Source organism: Clarias gariepinus, chromosome 13, assembly GCF_024256425.1.
Source record: "Clarias gariepinus isolate MV-2021 ecotype Netherlands chromosome 13, CGAR_prim_01v2, whole genome shotgun sequence".
Classification (NCBI taxonomy): domain Eukaryota; kingdom Metazoa; phylum Chordata; class Actinopteri; order Siluriformes; family Clariidae; genus Clarias; species Clarias gariepinus.
Window position 1 is genome coordinate 28,598,129 of NC_071112.1, and position 15,126 is coordinate 28,613,254.

Sequence of the window (15,126 nt, forward strand, 5' to 3'; positions counted from 1 at the left end):
CGAATTAACGGGTTCTCTCGAAAAGCTGAGGAATTCAATAATGATGATAACGTGCTTTTAATTTCGTTATGAACGGTTTCGAATAAAATCAATAAAACATTCCTGAATGAACAGAGACAAAAAAATGTGTGAATGATTTCTCTAATAAGTTTTTAGTACGTAAAATCTAATCTTATAAAAAGTCTTTTAAACGTATTAGCGTAGCGGTACGGAATTAACACGGTACATAAGTGCTACCCAATTCATTATTTATAAATGTTAGCTAGCTGATTTTACAGGATGTATGTTTGATGGCTATATTTTACTTAGCTTGGATGAAGAAGTGTGACAGGTTTGATAAAAGTGAACCCATGTTTTAAGTTGTCAGAACCCCAGCGTTACTTTCACTCACCTAGTGTTAACGGTGGCCTTTTTTTTTTTTGCCTAGCTAGCGTTTTACGCTAAATATTCACATAGAAACATGATTTTTTATTTTACTTTTTCGGTGGTATAATTTCTTGTCATCTGATCAGCAGCGTGACAACATACACTAGGTTTACATCAAATTGTGTCTCATTGGTATTAAACATTTTGGATCTATGTATCATTTAAAAAAGTAATGATAAAAAAGAATTAACCATCAATTTATTACAACTGATTCTAATTGAGTATTATTATTATCATTATCATTATCATTATTATTATTATTGTCTTATGAAGTGAAATCATATCCTGTCTCACTGTACTAGTACTGTATGTAAAAGTCAGAGCTTTGCCATTAAAAAAATGCTAAATGGTCTGTATTGATATCGAGAGCAGCATCAATATCAATACAGAGCATTTAGCATTTATATTTAAATAAATTTTATTTCTGTATAACTATATCCATAGATAAAATTGTAGCTGGAATGTAAAGTGCACATACACTAGTACCTAGTGCATAGGGCTGGGCGATTTAGCTTAAAATCAAAATCTCGATTAATTGAACATTTTAACTCGATTACAATTAATGAACGATTATTTTATTTATTTATTTTTGCCCTCATAGTTCAATGACAAGTTTTGTACAGTAAATATGCTCACATACTACTGTATAAGTGAGAGATTTTTGCTCTTGTTGCTCAGTTGTCTCAGTGTTTAAGCTCTCCATGCTCGACATGTCGGCGGAATAACGTAACGGAGCGGGGTCACGTGACTCCACACGCGGTAGTGTTTTCAAAGGGAAGTAATTGAAATAATTGACCTGGGAAAAATTTGATCGATTATAGGTTCTGAATGTCTTATAAGTGCACTTACAAATTCCGGCCCTATTTCCCCCTATGGACTCACAACAGAGTTACAAATATATATGCTAGTGTCCTCAAAAGTGTCCATATGGAAGTTAGCTTAGGTGTACATCCTTTAACATAAAAGTATTCATTAAGTTAACTTTTTTGTTCACTTAGAGACGTTTATTTAAATTTGTACATGAAGAAATACTTGTGGAAGTGTCAATTCCTTCTTTAAAGTGTTTTTTGAGAAATGTCCTTAATGTACATAAAGATGTTTTCTAAGAAAAAGAAAAGTTTATAAAAGCGTCCAGTGTCTGTAGGGAAGTTTTACTAAAAAGTGCACATGGAGAAGTTTTCTTAGAAGTGTCTATGGAGACGTTTTACTTACAAGTGCCCATGAAGAAGTTTACTTGTCTATGGTGACGCTTACATAAAAGTGACCACTGCGAAGTTTACTTGAAAGTGTCCATGAAGTTTACTTAAATGTTACACAGTTCCTTCACTTCCTGCTGTGGACTTCAGGCAATTTAGTTGCTAGAACACTTTTAAAACCTCTAAGCGGAGCAGCTGATAACATGCATTAGAACAATTGTGAGATGGAGGCAGGATGTATTTAGAAACATCACAGCATGCTGTTAGCATGACTTTTCCCCAGCGAGCACTCACTCTGGCTTTTTATTATTTTTTTATTTATTTATTTTCCCTTTGCTCAGCCACGGTTATCTCAATTTCCCCTGCGTCAGGGCGCACTTCAGCTCCTTTAAAACCTGCTTTGATTATTTAATGGTGCGCTAATCCATCAGACACTCGACCAATCAGTTTCTCCGCTCGAATCAGCGTGGCACCCGCCTGTGCGTTCTGATTGTTCAACCTCTTATGCAACAGATCTTTAAAAAAAAAAAAACAAAACTAAGGAGACAGTGTGAGCTACTGCTAACTCCGGGAGAAAAATACTGCTTTGTTTCTGAGAGAGTGAGAGACTTTATCACTTTCTTCCTTCTTTCTTTCTTTTTGATTAGCCTTAGCAAAAGCAGATAAGGTCACCTCCAACCCAGGATGAATAAATTAATTTCTCTCTCTGGCATTCTCTCATTTTGGATTATCGACACACACACACACACACACACACACACACACACACACACACACCGATTAAAGGATTTGCCCTATTTGTGTGATAAACCTTCTTCATTAGCAAACGAATTCCTTTTTAAAAGTGTAGACACAAAGCCGAGCAGAGTGACTGAGGCAGGATTAACTTCCTCAACATAAACAGAGAGCAGGTGTTCTCAAAAACCTGTAGAGACCCGGATCAGACCCGCCGCATCGACAGCTCTCCCAGTCCAACACTTTCTAAAGGTTTACATCAGTCACAGCTTTTTCCTTCCTTTCTTTCCTCTCTTTGTCTTTGATGGCACTCTTCCTTTCATCTCATCCCCATTTTCATCCTTTTTCATCCTAATTTTCTTCCCATGCTCTCTAATTTTGCTCTTTCTTTCTTTCTAATTCTCACTTTTTGTCTCTTTTCCATCCTTCTTCCCCCACCTATTTTATCATCTTGTGATAAAATGGATTTCTTACTTCCATTTAGATTTTTTTGCTTTCTATGCTTTTTGTTTTCATCTTCTTTTCTTTTCTTTCCTTATCCTTTTATTTTCCTCTCCTTGTTTTTGTGCTTTCTTTAATCTTATTTTGTCTCCTTTTATTTGTCGCTTAAATTTTTTTATTTGTTCTTTTTTTCTTTCTATCTTTCTTTCTTCCTAATTCTCACTTTTTGTCCCTTTTTCACCCTTCTTCTCCCACCTATTTTATCATCTTGTTTGCTATTTCTTACTTCCAATTAAATTTTTTGCTTTCTTTGTTTTTTACAGTATATTCTTTTCTTTCCTTATTCTTTTCTTTTCCTCTCCTTGTTTTTGTGCTTTCTTTAATCTTATTTTTTCTTCTCCCATTTGTTGCTTTCATTTTTTTATTTTTCTATCTTTCTTTCTTCCTTTCTTTCTTTTACCATCTTTTAATATATCTCCTGACTTTTCTCTCTTTTCCTTTCATCCTTTCCTTTTAGCATCTGTTGTTTTCAAGCATTTCACTTATTTTTTCCCTTTTCCTTTTATTATCCAGCCTAGTGTTCTCTTCCCGCTTTCGTGCTCTCTCTCTTCAGTCCATTCATCACAATTTGGCTCTTGTCAAAGTCGATCAAATCCTTACACTTGTCCATTTTTTCTGCTTCCAGCGCATCAACTTCTGGGACAAAATAGACTTGCTGCTTAATTTATCCCACCCACTTTCAGGCAGTGTTGTAATGAGATGTTGTAACTGTAGCTACTGTGAGAAGGGCCGGATTGTGATGGCTAGACAACTGGGTCAGAGCAACTCCAAAACTGCAGGTCTTGTGGGATGTTCTTAGGCTGCAGTGGACAAACCAAAAGCCTGTGTAGTCCAATCCATAAGAGAGCTACTGTGGATGAAATTACACTGTTACCACCATGTAATTTCTGTAATTTACAGTGCAATTAATAATCTTACACCGGTTTCTCGGAAAGCTTTTCTGTTCTTTGTGTCCTCTGAGAACGTAACGCGAGCGCGATCCTCCGTGTCAGTCCTCAGTCGCTCGGGTTTCTCTATAAGAGCTGTCTGGAGTTAAACTCTAGAGTACGTTACCAAGCAACATAAGACAAAGCTTCACTTCGGCTCAATTTAAGCTGCGACTGAAGAGGTGGTTAAAGATGAATCAAAAACTCTGACCACTAATGCAGTCTCGCTATGTAGTAGGTTATTTGGATTGTCAGCAGCCTTAACCTGCCAGTCAGTTTGACACTTTAAGGGCGCTTTCACACTGGGCACGACTGATTTGTACTGTGCCTGGGAATGATTGCTTCCCCCGACTCACTCCCCTGCTGGCCAGCGCTCTCATTATGATTATTGTCGCTCTCCGTACGCGGATGCACTTGCGTATTTTCCCTCTCCGATGCAGCAGGTGGCAGTATGCACCTAGTTGGTTTGCGAGCTGCCAGAAGAGAAGAAGATAACAAGGAACAAAAACTTTCGTGCTCTGACTAATATTATTATTAATATACATTATTGGATAGATCTTTACACTGGGTTACTAGGTTACAAAATTAAATTCAATTCAATTTTTATTGAAGAAACAGATATGTCTTAAGTCGTTGCTTAAAGATTGCCAAGGACTCAGCTGTATGGACATCCTCATTTCACCACCAAGGTTTCAGAACAGAAAAGAGTCGTTTTGAGTCTCAGCTTGATCGCTGAGAGATGGTGGGACCAGCCGAGCAGTGCTGGAGGATCTGAGGGAACACGGTGAAGCATGAGGTTTGATTAGAGCGAGAGGTAAGTGGGAGCTGGGCCGTTTTTTTGGCTTTGTAGCCAAGCATCAGGGTTTTGAATTTGATGCAGGAAGATACAGGAAGCCAGTAGACGCAGAGAGCGGAGAAGTTAGGAGGTGTGGGAGAACTTGGGAAGGTTAGAGACAAGACGCAGTGGACAAATGGTGGACAGAGGCTGACCTGCCAGGGGTGAGTTGCAGTAGTCCAGTCTTGAAATAATAAAGGGACTGAAGAAGCACCTGAGTAGCCTGTGAGGAGAGAAGTGGGTGGATTCTTCTGATGTTGTAAAGAAGAAATCGACAAGAGCGAGTAAGGTTAGCGATGTGATGGGAAAATGATTGATCGTCATCAGAGTTACTCCAAGATTGCATGCAGTTGCTGATGGAGTGATCTGATTGTTGTCCAGGGAGCTCACAAGATCTGTGCTCAGGGGGACAATGACCATGTCTCATCACTCGTAATGAATCTTTTTAAGGAATATTCACCTTCCTCAGTATTCGTCCAAATTGTATTTGGTCGTGTTTATGGTTTTTTCGGCACCAGATGCACCTCAGACCACAAACAACTAATCACCGCACGCTGCTCCTCTTTCGTGCATAAAGTGGGGCGTCCATTTTCGCTCGCACCGCAGTTACAAATGAAGTGATGTACTGTACCTGCACGGCAGTAGCCTTGAACGGAAAGCGCTGATCAGTCAGTCTGGCCAACAGACGTGTTAATATAACTGGAGTGTGGATCATCTCTGACTCACCCTCATACTTCGCTGTTTCTTACTCCTGCTTCAAACCTGGAGTTACATTAGTTTCAGTCATAAATCCTCAACTGTTCCACACACACACAGACACACACACACACAGACACACACACACAGAGCGAGGGGGACTTTGATGATCCTGAGCAGCGCGACTGCACTGGCCGCGCCCCGGGGTAACGCTGTCGCACTCTTAACCCGTTTGAAGGCGCTGCTCAAAGAGGAGGTCATTTCACATGAACACATTTGCTGCCTGATTTCTGCTCACACTCCGTGATTCCTGAATTGCAGGGGACGCAGTCAGACAGACTGCAATTTTTCCCCCCGAGAACATGCAATTACCATCTCCATCTCCGCGAGGCGAATGCGGAGCGACACGATGAACTCGCGCGGCTAACGCGGCTCACGCTTGCGCCTCCCTCCTGCTTTTCCAGTAAATATGATTGCTTCTGCAGGAAAAGAACTGAAGAACGTGGACACACACACACACACACTATAAACCTAGGAAAAAGTGCACTCTAATTTTCACTGACATTGTTTTGTGTGTGTGTGTGTGTGTGTGTCTGTCTTCAGACTGTAATTTCCTGCGCCAGTAAAACACTTTTGCTTTTTAAACTTTTCTACGGATACACCATGTCTTTACTTCTTGGAGCTTTCTCTGTCTCGCCACACACACACACACACACACACACACACTTCAGCGCTGTTCAGTTCTGGGTGCTGATTGGTTAGAAATTGTGTTGATTAACTTTCTATAACAGCAGCTCGACATCAAGAGTGTTGAAAAGAAAGAAAAAGTTTGCTGGAGAAATAGTTCGTTTTTTTTCCCTTCCGTAGCCATGACAAAAAAATAAACAAATTTAAAAAAGTTGTTTATTTATGAGTAAAAAAATTGCAAACTCTGACATATTTCAGTTACGCAAAACAGCTAAAAAGCTTTAGGACTTGCCGCGGTGGCGTTGCCTCACTCAACACCGGCATTGATTATTTTCCCATAACAGCACGGCATGGCGTGTTTTATTCCTCACGACTATAAAGCACATAAACCGCGGCCTATCCATCAACGTCAAGGTTATTGAAAAACGATCCGCAAAAAGATGAAGAAACGGTGATCAGTCGGCTTGTAACTCAAAACCCCCGTTTGAAGAAAATCCATCCGGAAGCATCGCCATTCCTGGACAAAGTTCCTAAACTCGGAGAATCGATGCGCTCTGGTCAGGATGACCTTTGTGGCCGAGTGATTTTTATTTCCGCCCTTTCTCCTAGTTTTTTTTTTTTTTCCTTATTTCAAAAATGGCTCACGTTCATCTTTCATGCTTTCAAACGCCGGCCAATTGAAATCAACTTCCAGATCAAAAATACCTCAGGGGGATTCGGTTACAGCACTCCCATCTCGTCGCGTCGCCACCGTGGAGCCTGCGAGCGAGTCCGACCCTGCTGCAGAGGTGCAGCGGTGGAACGAAATCGAAAAAAGCCTAAAAAGTCGTTTCTTTCATGTTGCTAAGTGGAGAGAGAGAGATAGATAAATAAATAAACAAATAAAAAAGAAACCTGATTTGGATTAAGAAAAAAAAAAAGCATCAATTTGTGTGTGTGTGTGTGTGTGTGTGTGTGTGTGTGTCACCGGTTATGGACGCATCTGAGCAGACGTGGGCTGCAGTCGCGGTGATCTGCAGCTCTTATTCTCAAACAGCATTAGCAGGTAACGCTAAACCCCGCGTTATTGATTCATAAGCCAAGAGCAAGAGAGATAAATGCTGGATTCTTCTCACGAGCTCGCGTCTGCAGGAGCGTTTAGAAGAATCCTCAGACGTCAGGCTCATTTAGGCAGCGTCACTAAATCCACCACATTAGTACCGCTTCAGTTTACTGTCTCACACGTCTTTCAGAGGAATCCTGATGGGGACAGGAATCAGGGCTGATGTGCACGAATGCTGATGTGTTCAAACACACACACACACACACACACACACACACACACTATATACAGTATACATACATAGAGAAATGCTCCACCGTATTTGGATTACCCTCACTACAAGTATGTTTTACCCTGTTAGATCTAATGCCATTGTCTTCCACCCTGTTATATCTTCACCCCGTTACATTCAACCCTGTAATGTTCCACCCTGTTATCTTCTATCCAGTTATCTGATATCCCATTGTCTTCCACCCTGATATATCTTCTATCCCATTATCTTCCAACCTGTTATGTTTTACCCCTTTTCATTCAACCTCATTATGTTTAACCCAGTAATTGTTCCACCATGTTAAGCTTTACCCTGATTACATTCAACCTCGTTATCGTTACCTATGGTCCAGCCAGTTGTGTTACGCTCTGTTACGTTCCAACATGTTATCTTTCATCTTGTTATGTTCCACCCTGTTACATTTAACTGTATCATGTTTGACCCCATAATAACCCCATAATGTTCCACCCTGGTATGTTTACCCTGGTTATCCTCCAACCCATTATATTTTACCCTGTTATAATCAACCTCATCATGTTAAACCCCATTATACACGCAGACATCTGTGTGGGCGCACACACACGCACACACACACACACATCCCTCTACACACAGTGTATATATAGCATATGCATCATACAATAAATGATGGCAGAAATGCCACTATAATTTCGCTAAATTTGCAGATAATTTTGTCCACATGTTATGTTCTTTCCTGTCGTGTTTAACCCTGTTATTTTCCTTCCTGCTATGTTGTTATGTTTACCGCAATCACATTCCACGTTTTCCATTTAACCCCATTATACTGTATGTAATCAGTTTCTGTTCCACTGTCTTACACTGCATCATGTCAACTTCCATCCCGTTCTGTTCCACCACATGACGTTCCAGCATGTACATTGAATCTTGATATATTTTCAGATCAAGTGATTGCACGCTAAGAGCCTTACCTTTCCTGGCCGCCCTTTAGATGTACTGCGGTCTAAAAGGCACCGTGTACAATAAAAGCTGGCGAGCATGATTGCACGTCGGGGGCAGTGTGGAGGATCACTTTTCTGATAAAAAAATGAACGGCATTGATTTTCCGTACACTCACATCCTTCCGTCTTATAGAATTCCACTCAACAGGTTTCTCAGCACAGACCTGACACAACTCCCCTGACCTTTCTGCTCTGCTCGGAGTAATAAATTTTTTTTTAAAAACGCTCTAGCCGGAACGCGATAACGTGCAGCTGGACCTTAGCGTTTCAAACGTCTGCAAATTTGCTCTAATTGTATGTTTGTGGCAATGGAAGCACTGTGGTTAACGCCGTTGTAGGCGATCAAATGTGCACTTCTCGGTGCAGTGTGTGCAGAGGACCTTTAAAGCAAACTGAAAGATTTTGCCTGCCCATGGATATGCAAAAAAATAAAAAATAAAAAAAAAAATCTACAGCTGAGCAGAAGCAATTTGTAGATCCATTTAGGATTTTTTATTTTTTTAACCCTAATTATACACTAACCTCCTGCTGTTCAGCAGTAGGAATGAAGGCATTTGCCGTTAATGACTAGAGAGCATTCTTACAACAAATCGACAGCTCTGCAAAAGAAGTGCTTTTCATACATTAGAGACGAGCAAAGCTTAAAAAATTCACTTTCTTCACTCAAAACTTTCTCCAATTAGTGTGTGGCTTGCAATATCACGGACCGGGCTTCATGCGAATGTGCTGACTGGGTACATATATATTTTTGCCTTCAAACTGTGAGAAATTCTTGCCTCGTCGCTGTCATTCTGTCTCTCTCTCTCTTTTTCTTTTTTCCCCACACGCCAGGAGAATCCTTGGCAAGTAAGACCACAAGCAGATGGTACTTGTGGACATCCACTCATTATTAATGACGTAGCCTGAGACAGATCGTAGGGGAGCGGGAGACGCGCTACGTCGCGGACAGATGTGCGTAGCTTTTACGCGAGTTTACAGCTAACAATTCATTAATAAATAGCCTCAAGCTGGCAGGTCGATAAAGATTAGTCATGAGAAACAGAGCTGAATAAAGGCAGTTTTATATTTTGCGGCATGTTTGAGAAAGGCTAATTCCCACAAAAGTGTTAAACAGGAAAAAAAAACAGGGTTTAAAGAAGTCACAGTTAGGGTGTAGGGTGTAACTTAAACCTTAGCAGCCGTAACTTATGTCGCATGTTCTAGTTAATGCGCGTGGTCTTTTTCCTCCACTTAGCTTCACACCTGATCACTCACTCCTACTTAAAGTGTAATTCTGTATACAGAGGGACCTCGGCATATGGGAAGTTCTTAGGGTGAAATGTCATATTGCGAAACACTTCTTTGCCGTAGGAAATAATGTAAATGCAGATAATCCATTCCAGATACCCGAACATATTACCAATTTCCAACACTGTAATCATATTTCTGCATGTAAAAGCAATAAAAACATTAAGAAAAGTCATGTAAATTGAGTAAAATATGAAATAAATAGACAGGAATGCAACCACGAGTATCAGCGAGAATGAAAGGAAAGGTGTACAGGACAGTGATGAGACCAGCGATGCTCTACGGCTTAGAGACAGTGGCACTGAAGAAAAGACAGGAGGCAGAGTTGGAGGTAGCAGAGCTGAAGATGTTGAGGTTCTCCTTGGGAGTGACAAGGATGGACAGGAACGAGAATGAGTTCATCAGAGGGACAACCCATGTTAGATGTTTTGGAGATAAAGTCAGAGAGGCCAGATTGAGGTGGTTTGGACATGTTCAGAGGAGAGATAGTGAATATACTGTATCGGTAGAAGGATGCTGAGGTTGGAACTGCCAGGCAGGAGGTCTAGAGGAAGACCAAAGAGGAGATTTATGGATACAGTGAGAGAGGACATGAAGTTAGTTAGTGTGAGAGAAGAGGATGCAGAGGATAGGGTTAGATGGAGGCAGATGATTCGCTGTGGCGACCCCAGAAAGAAGAAGATGAAATAAATAAACAGTCAACCCCACTTAACCTTAATTCATGATTCCTCTCGGCACCAGCTGCTTAAAAACCAACCTGAAAGTGGCTCCCTTAATTCCAAGCCTACACAAGAAGACATATGACATATTTTCGGGTCAATGATTTATTTATTAATTTAGCGCATGTTCTACGTATTTATAGCCTGTGTCAGCCTGCTGATGGCCACTAGAGGGCACCCTGAGACGCCCCAGCAATACATAATCTTATTGTCTGTCTACCTACGAATCTTTTCCTATGGCGTGGTTTAAATAAATAAATGAACGAATGAACAATTAAATCCATTCTCAAACAATGTGTGTAGATGTGCTTTATCTAAAAAGCAAATCTTTCAACATAGTGACATTTTTCCTAATGACGTCTAGATCTAGATTTAGGTAACCCAGAAATTCTTCCACTTACAGCCAATTCATCGTCCCAAATAGGCACGGAAAATTTTACGAGTGAAGCATTTAATTATTTCATCCAACATTTTATTGTCTTGGTTAATTATACAGGGCGTCCCACAAGTCTCTGTGCATGAGGGAAATTAACACGTGACAGCTTTTTGATCCAGCCACGGAAATGATTTCTTCCTTTGTCAAAGGCATTCTTCAAGACTTCATATTATATATATATATATATATATATATATATATATATATATATATATGCACCAAGTATAAAAAAAATTGGAATACATTTAGCTAAAAGTCATTAATTTCCCCTATGTACAGAGACTTTTGGGACATACTGTATATTGTTCTATGTTTAATGAAGCATCAACTGCCTGTTACTAATGAGCTGTTTTTTTGTTGTTGTTTTTTTGTCTTATTTGTTATTCAAAAGTTTTTCCGTCTGTTGTATTTTATTAGAACATGCCAGGATTTTTAAAGATTTACTTAAAATACAGAAAAACACCAATTTGGCTTTGTGTGTTTGTGCTAAGATGAAGTCCTGGCAGGCTGCGGGATTAACCTAATATCGGATCAGAAGGAGCTGAGCGCAAAAATAATAAGATCTCTACTACTGTAACTTCCTTTTGCATTTGAAAATAAAACGAGAGCTGTTGATCTGATATTAATCTAATATTTACAGTTATTAAAGGAAAAACATCAACATAATTTAGCTTCGTGATCTACAAATGATCTCTGGTTTAAAAGGAATAAAAATATGCTAAATAAAATAGTGCTAATTCACTAATGTACCAGTTTACCCAAATCAGTGTTGACGGAGTCGGTAATGTTGGCGTGACACAGGACTGACGGGGGCGCTTACTTTTTTGCGCCAAACAATCGGAAAGGGCATTCATCAGAGAAAATGACTTTACAGTACCTCAGTGCTCAGTCCAATCCCTGTACCTTTTGCAAAAGATCAGTCTGTTCCTGATGTTATTCCTGAAAGAAGTGACGTCTTTGTTGTTGTCTTTGCGCTACCATCAGTCCTGTGTCATGGCAACAGTAAAGCATCCTGAGACCGTTCATGTGTGCGGTCGCTTCTCAGCCAAAGGAGTACGCTCACTCGCAATTTCTCTTTAGAACACAGCCATGGATAAAGAACGGTACTATACAGAAACATCCTCCGAGAGCAACTTCTCTGAGCCATCCAAAAAGCAAAAGTGATAACTAAGTGGCTTAGGGTACAGAGTCAGAGTCCATGGCCTGACCTTAAACCGATTGAGAACGTCGATTGAGGTTGACTACCTCCCGTGTAGTTCTGGGCTGATTCTTCACCATTCTTAGCATCATTGAGATCTTCTGTGGGGCCGATCTACTTTATATAAGAAATCTGTGATCCGATCTACTCTATACGATATCAGAGGTCTGATCTACTCTACACAGAATATCAGTATTCTGATCAATGTTATATATCAGTGGTCTGATTTACTCAATATAATACATTAGTGGTCCAATCAATGCTATATAACATAACAGTGGTCTGATCTTCTTTACACAGAATGTCAGTGGTCTGATCAACTCTATATAAGATATAAGTGGTCCGATCTATTCTAAATAGGATATTAGTTGTCTAAGCTAATTTATTTACAATAAAAGTGGTGTGATCAACTTTATATAAGACAAGAGTAGTCTGATCTACTTAATATACGATATCTGTGATCCGATCTACTCCAAATATCAGCGATCCAATCTACTTCATGTAAGATATCTGTGATCCAATCTACTCTACAAGATATCAGTGCCTCGATTTACCTCATAGAAGATATCTCTGGTCTAATCTCCTCTATAGACAAGTTGTCTAATCTTTTCTATATAAGATATCAGTGGTCTGATCTATTCTTTATCATATATTAGTGGTCTGATCTCCTCCATATAAAAACAACAGTAGTCTGATCTACTCTACACAGAATATCAGTGGTCTGATCAATGTTATATATCAGTGGTCTGTTCTAATTTATACATAAGGTCAGTGGTCTGATTAACTCTATATAAAGTATCAGTGGTCCGATCTATTCTACATTTTATTGATATGATCTAGTCCACATAAGATAGCCTTAACCTACTCCATAGTCGATATCTATGGTCTGATCTACTCTATAGACTATAGACTATACTACAACTACTCTATAGACTATATTAGTAGTCTGATCATCTTTATATACGGTATTACTAATCTGATCTACTCTATATGAGATATCTATGTGTCAGCTGTTACTTACTGCGTAAACCTCCTGATGGCATGTCGCACACATCACGTCACATCAACACATGTGATCTCTGTCACTGATCTTGTCTGACTCCCATCACTACCTCTGCTCCCGGATCAAAGGCCTAACAACGATGACTTCTGATTCCATCTCTGTTTGTTTCATACAGAATGCAGACACAGAACATTGTCGCTGCAATGGATTGGGCTAACAGCATGATAGTGGCTTATTTGCTACGACTAGAGCAGCAGTATATGCAGGTGTATGTTTGTGTGTGTGTGTGTGTGTATTGCAGCGTAGTCACAGATTGTAAAAAGTCTAGAAGGATATCTGAGATCAAGCGGTGTAGACCTCTGGATTGGGACAAGCTAAATAAAAGTAGAGGTCAGAGATGGACAGGGGACAGGGAATAGATTCCATGTGAATTTTGAGGTCATGCTGTTATAGGAAAATAATCAGTGAGCTGTTGATGTAATGCAGCAAAGTTCATTATTTTCAATTTTATTATACATTATGTGTTTTCTTTCTTTTACACCACAGCCATGTTTTTTTGTATGTATTAATCAATTCTACACTATAGCTGTAGCATAACCACGTGTCTCACAATGAAACAAATAAATGGCAAATTTTATAACGTTTTTTTCTGAGCACTTGTAAGAAGGTGGGACCTTTTTGTCTTTCACTCGCGCTAAAACTCTAACGTCTCATGCATGTCTCGTCCCGCTGTCCAAACGCTAGCACAGACTGTTTCCTTTTCTTAGAAGTGCTCAAATCCATAAAACTGTGTAGGTGAATATCGCTGAATTTATGAATTTATGAAAAGAATTCAAAGCCTTGAGCAGTTTTATGACCTTTTGTAAACCGAGGAATGTATCCAAAGAAAGAAAGAGAGAGAAAGAGAGAGAGAGAGAGAGAATAGTAAAAAAAAAGAGAACAGAAGTAGTTCGCTATCCCCATTCATTATTTATGAACTAAAGCCACCCTGCTGGTAAACAATGTCTAAAAATGTCTCTCTCGTCTTCAAGAGCAGTGAGTTAATTATCGCACCGGCATCGGTGAATTATTCACAGCCAAGGCCACTTCCTGCCCGCCATAACAATAAAACCCTCTGCTTAATATTACGTCCTTGTTTTGCTGCCAAAACAGCTCTGATGCCTCAAGGCCTGGTCTCCACGAGCCCTCCGAAGGTGTTCTGTAGTATCCGACACCCCAGACGTAGCAGCAGCAGATCCTTTAAGTCATGTAAGCTGAGAGGTGGAGCGTCTACGGATCAGACCTGTTTGTCCAGCACATCCTACAGAAGCTCGATTAGATTGTGGAAACAATCCGACTCAACACCTTGAACCCTTCAGCGGATTGCGCGCCCATGGCCCTGCAGCCGGTTCCTCGGGTTTGTCCTTCCTTGGAGCGTTTTTGGATCCTTTAAACCACTGAATTCTGAGAATCTCACACAAGACCTGCTGTTTTAAGGAAGTCGTCTAGACATCACAGCTTGGTTATTGTTAAAATCATGAAGATCCTAACGCTTGGCCATTTTTCCTGCTTTTAACACATCAGCTTCAAGAACTTAATGTTCGCTTGCTGCCTAATATATCGTTATGGCTAAACGGTGGATGGATGGATGGATGGATGGATGGATGCACAGATAGATAAATAGATAGATAGATAGATAGATAGATAGATAGACAATGTGGATAAGTAGAGATAGTGCCTTACCCCTGCAGCACTCCGATCGTATCAACATTCAGAGGTTAATTATTAATAAGCACAAGCTCACAGAGGATAAACAACAACAAGAACAATAAAAAGCTTCTTTATGCTCATCCAAAACTAGCTGCTAACTAACTATACACTTACAAAACCTCGAACAATATGTGAATGTGTATCTACAGTATGCACAATGCTGGATTCTCCAATGCAGACCAGAAACAAAAAAACAAAAAACAGAAAATAGATAAAGAGTGTCGGTCATTGAGCGTAAAAAAAGGATTTCTGATTTCATCTTCATCGGAGATTAGCACCAAGATCTGATAACAAGCAACACTTAAGCCTATAACCACTTGTATAATCGTCAGGATGTCACACACACACACACACACACACACACACACACACACACACACACACACACACACAGACGCTGATCCCCTTTTTTTTCTGGAGTAAGTGCATTATTCAAATG

General features: G+C 39.9%; 1 protein-coding gene across 8 annotated transcripts in view; it reads right to left on the minus strand.

The window, feature by feature from the left end:
* The window catches only part of nrxn3a (neurexin 3a), a 327,753-nt gene that overhangs the window by 61,334 nt on the left and 251,293 nt on the right, over nucleotides 1-15,126 (minus strand). The window lies entirely within an intron of this gene.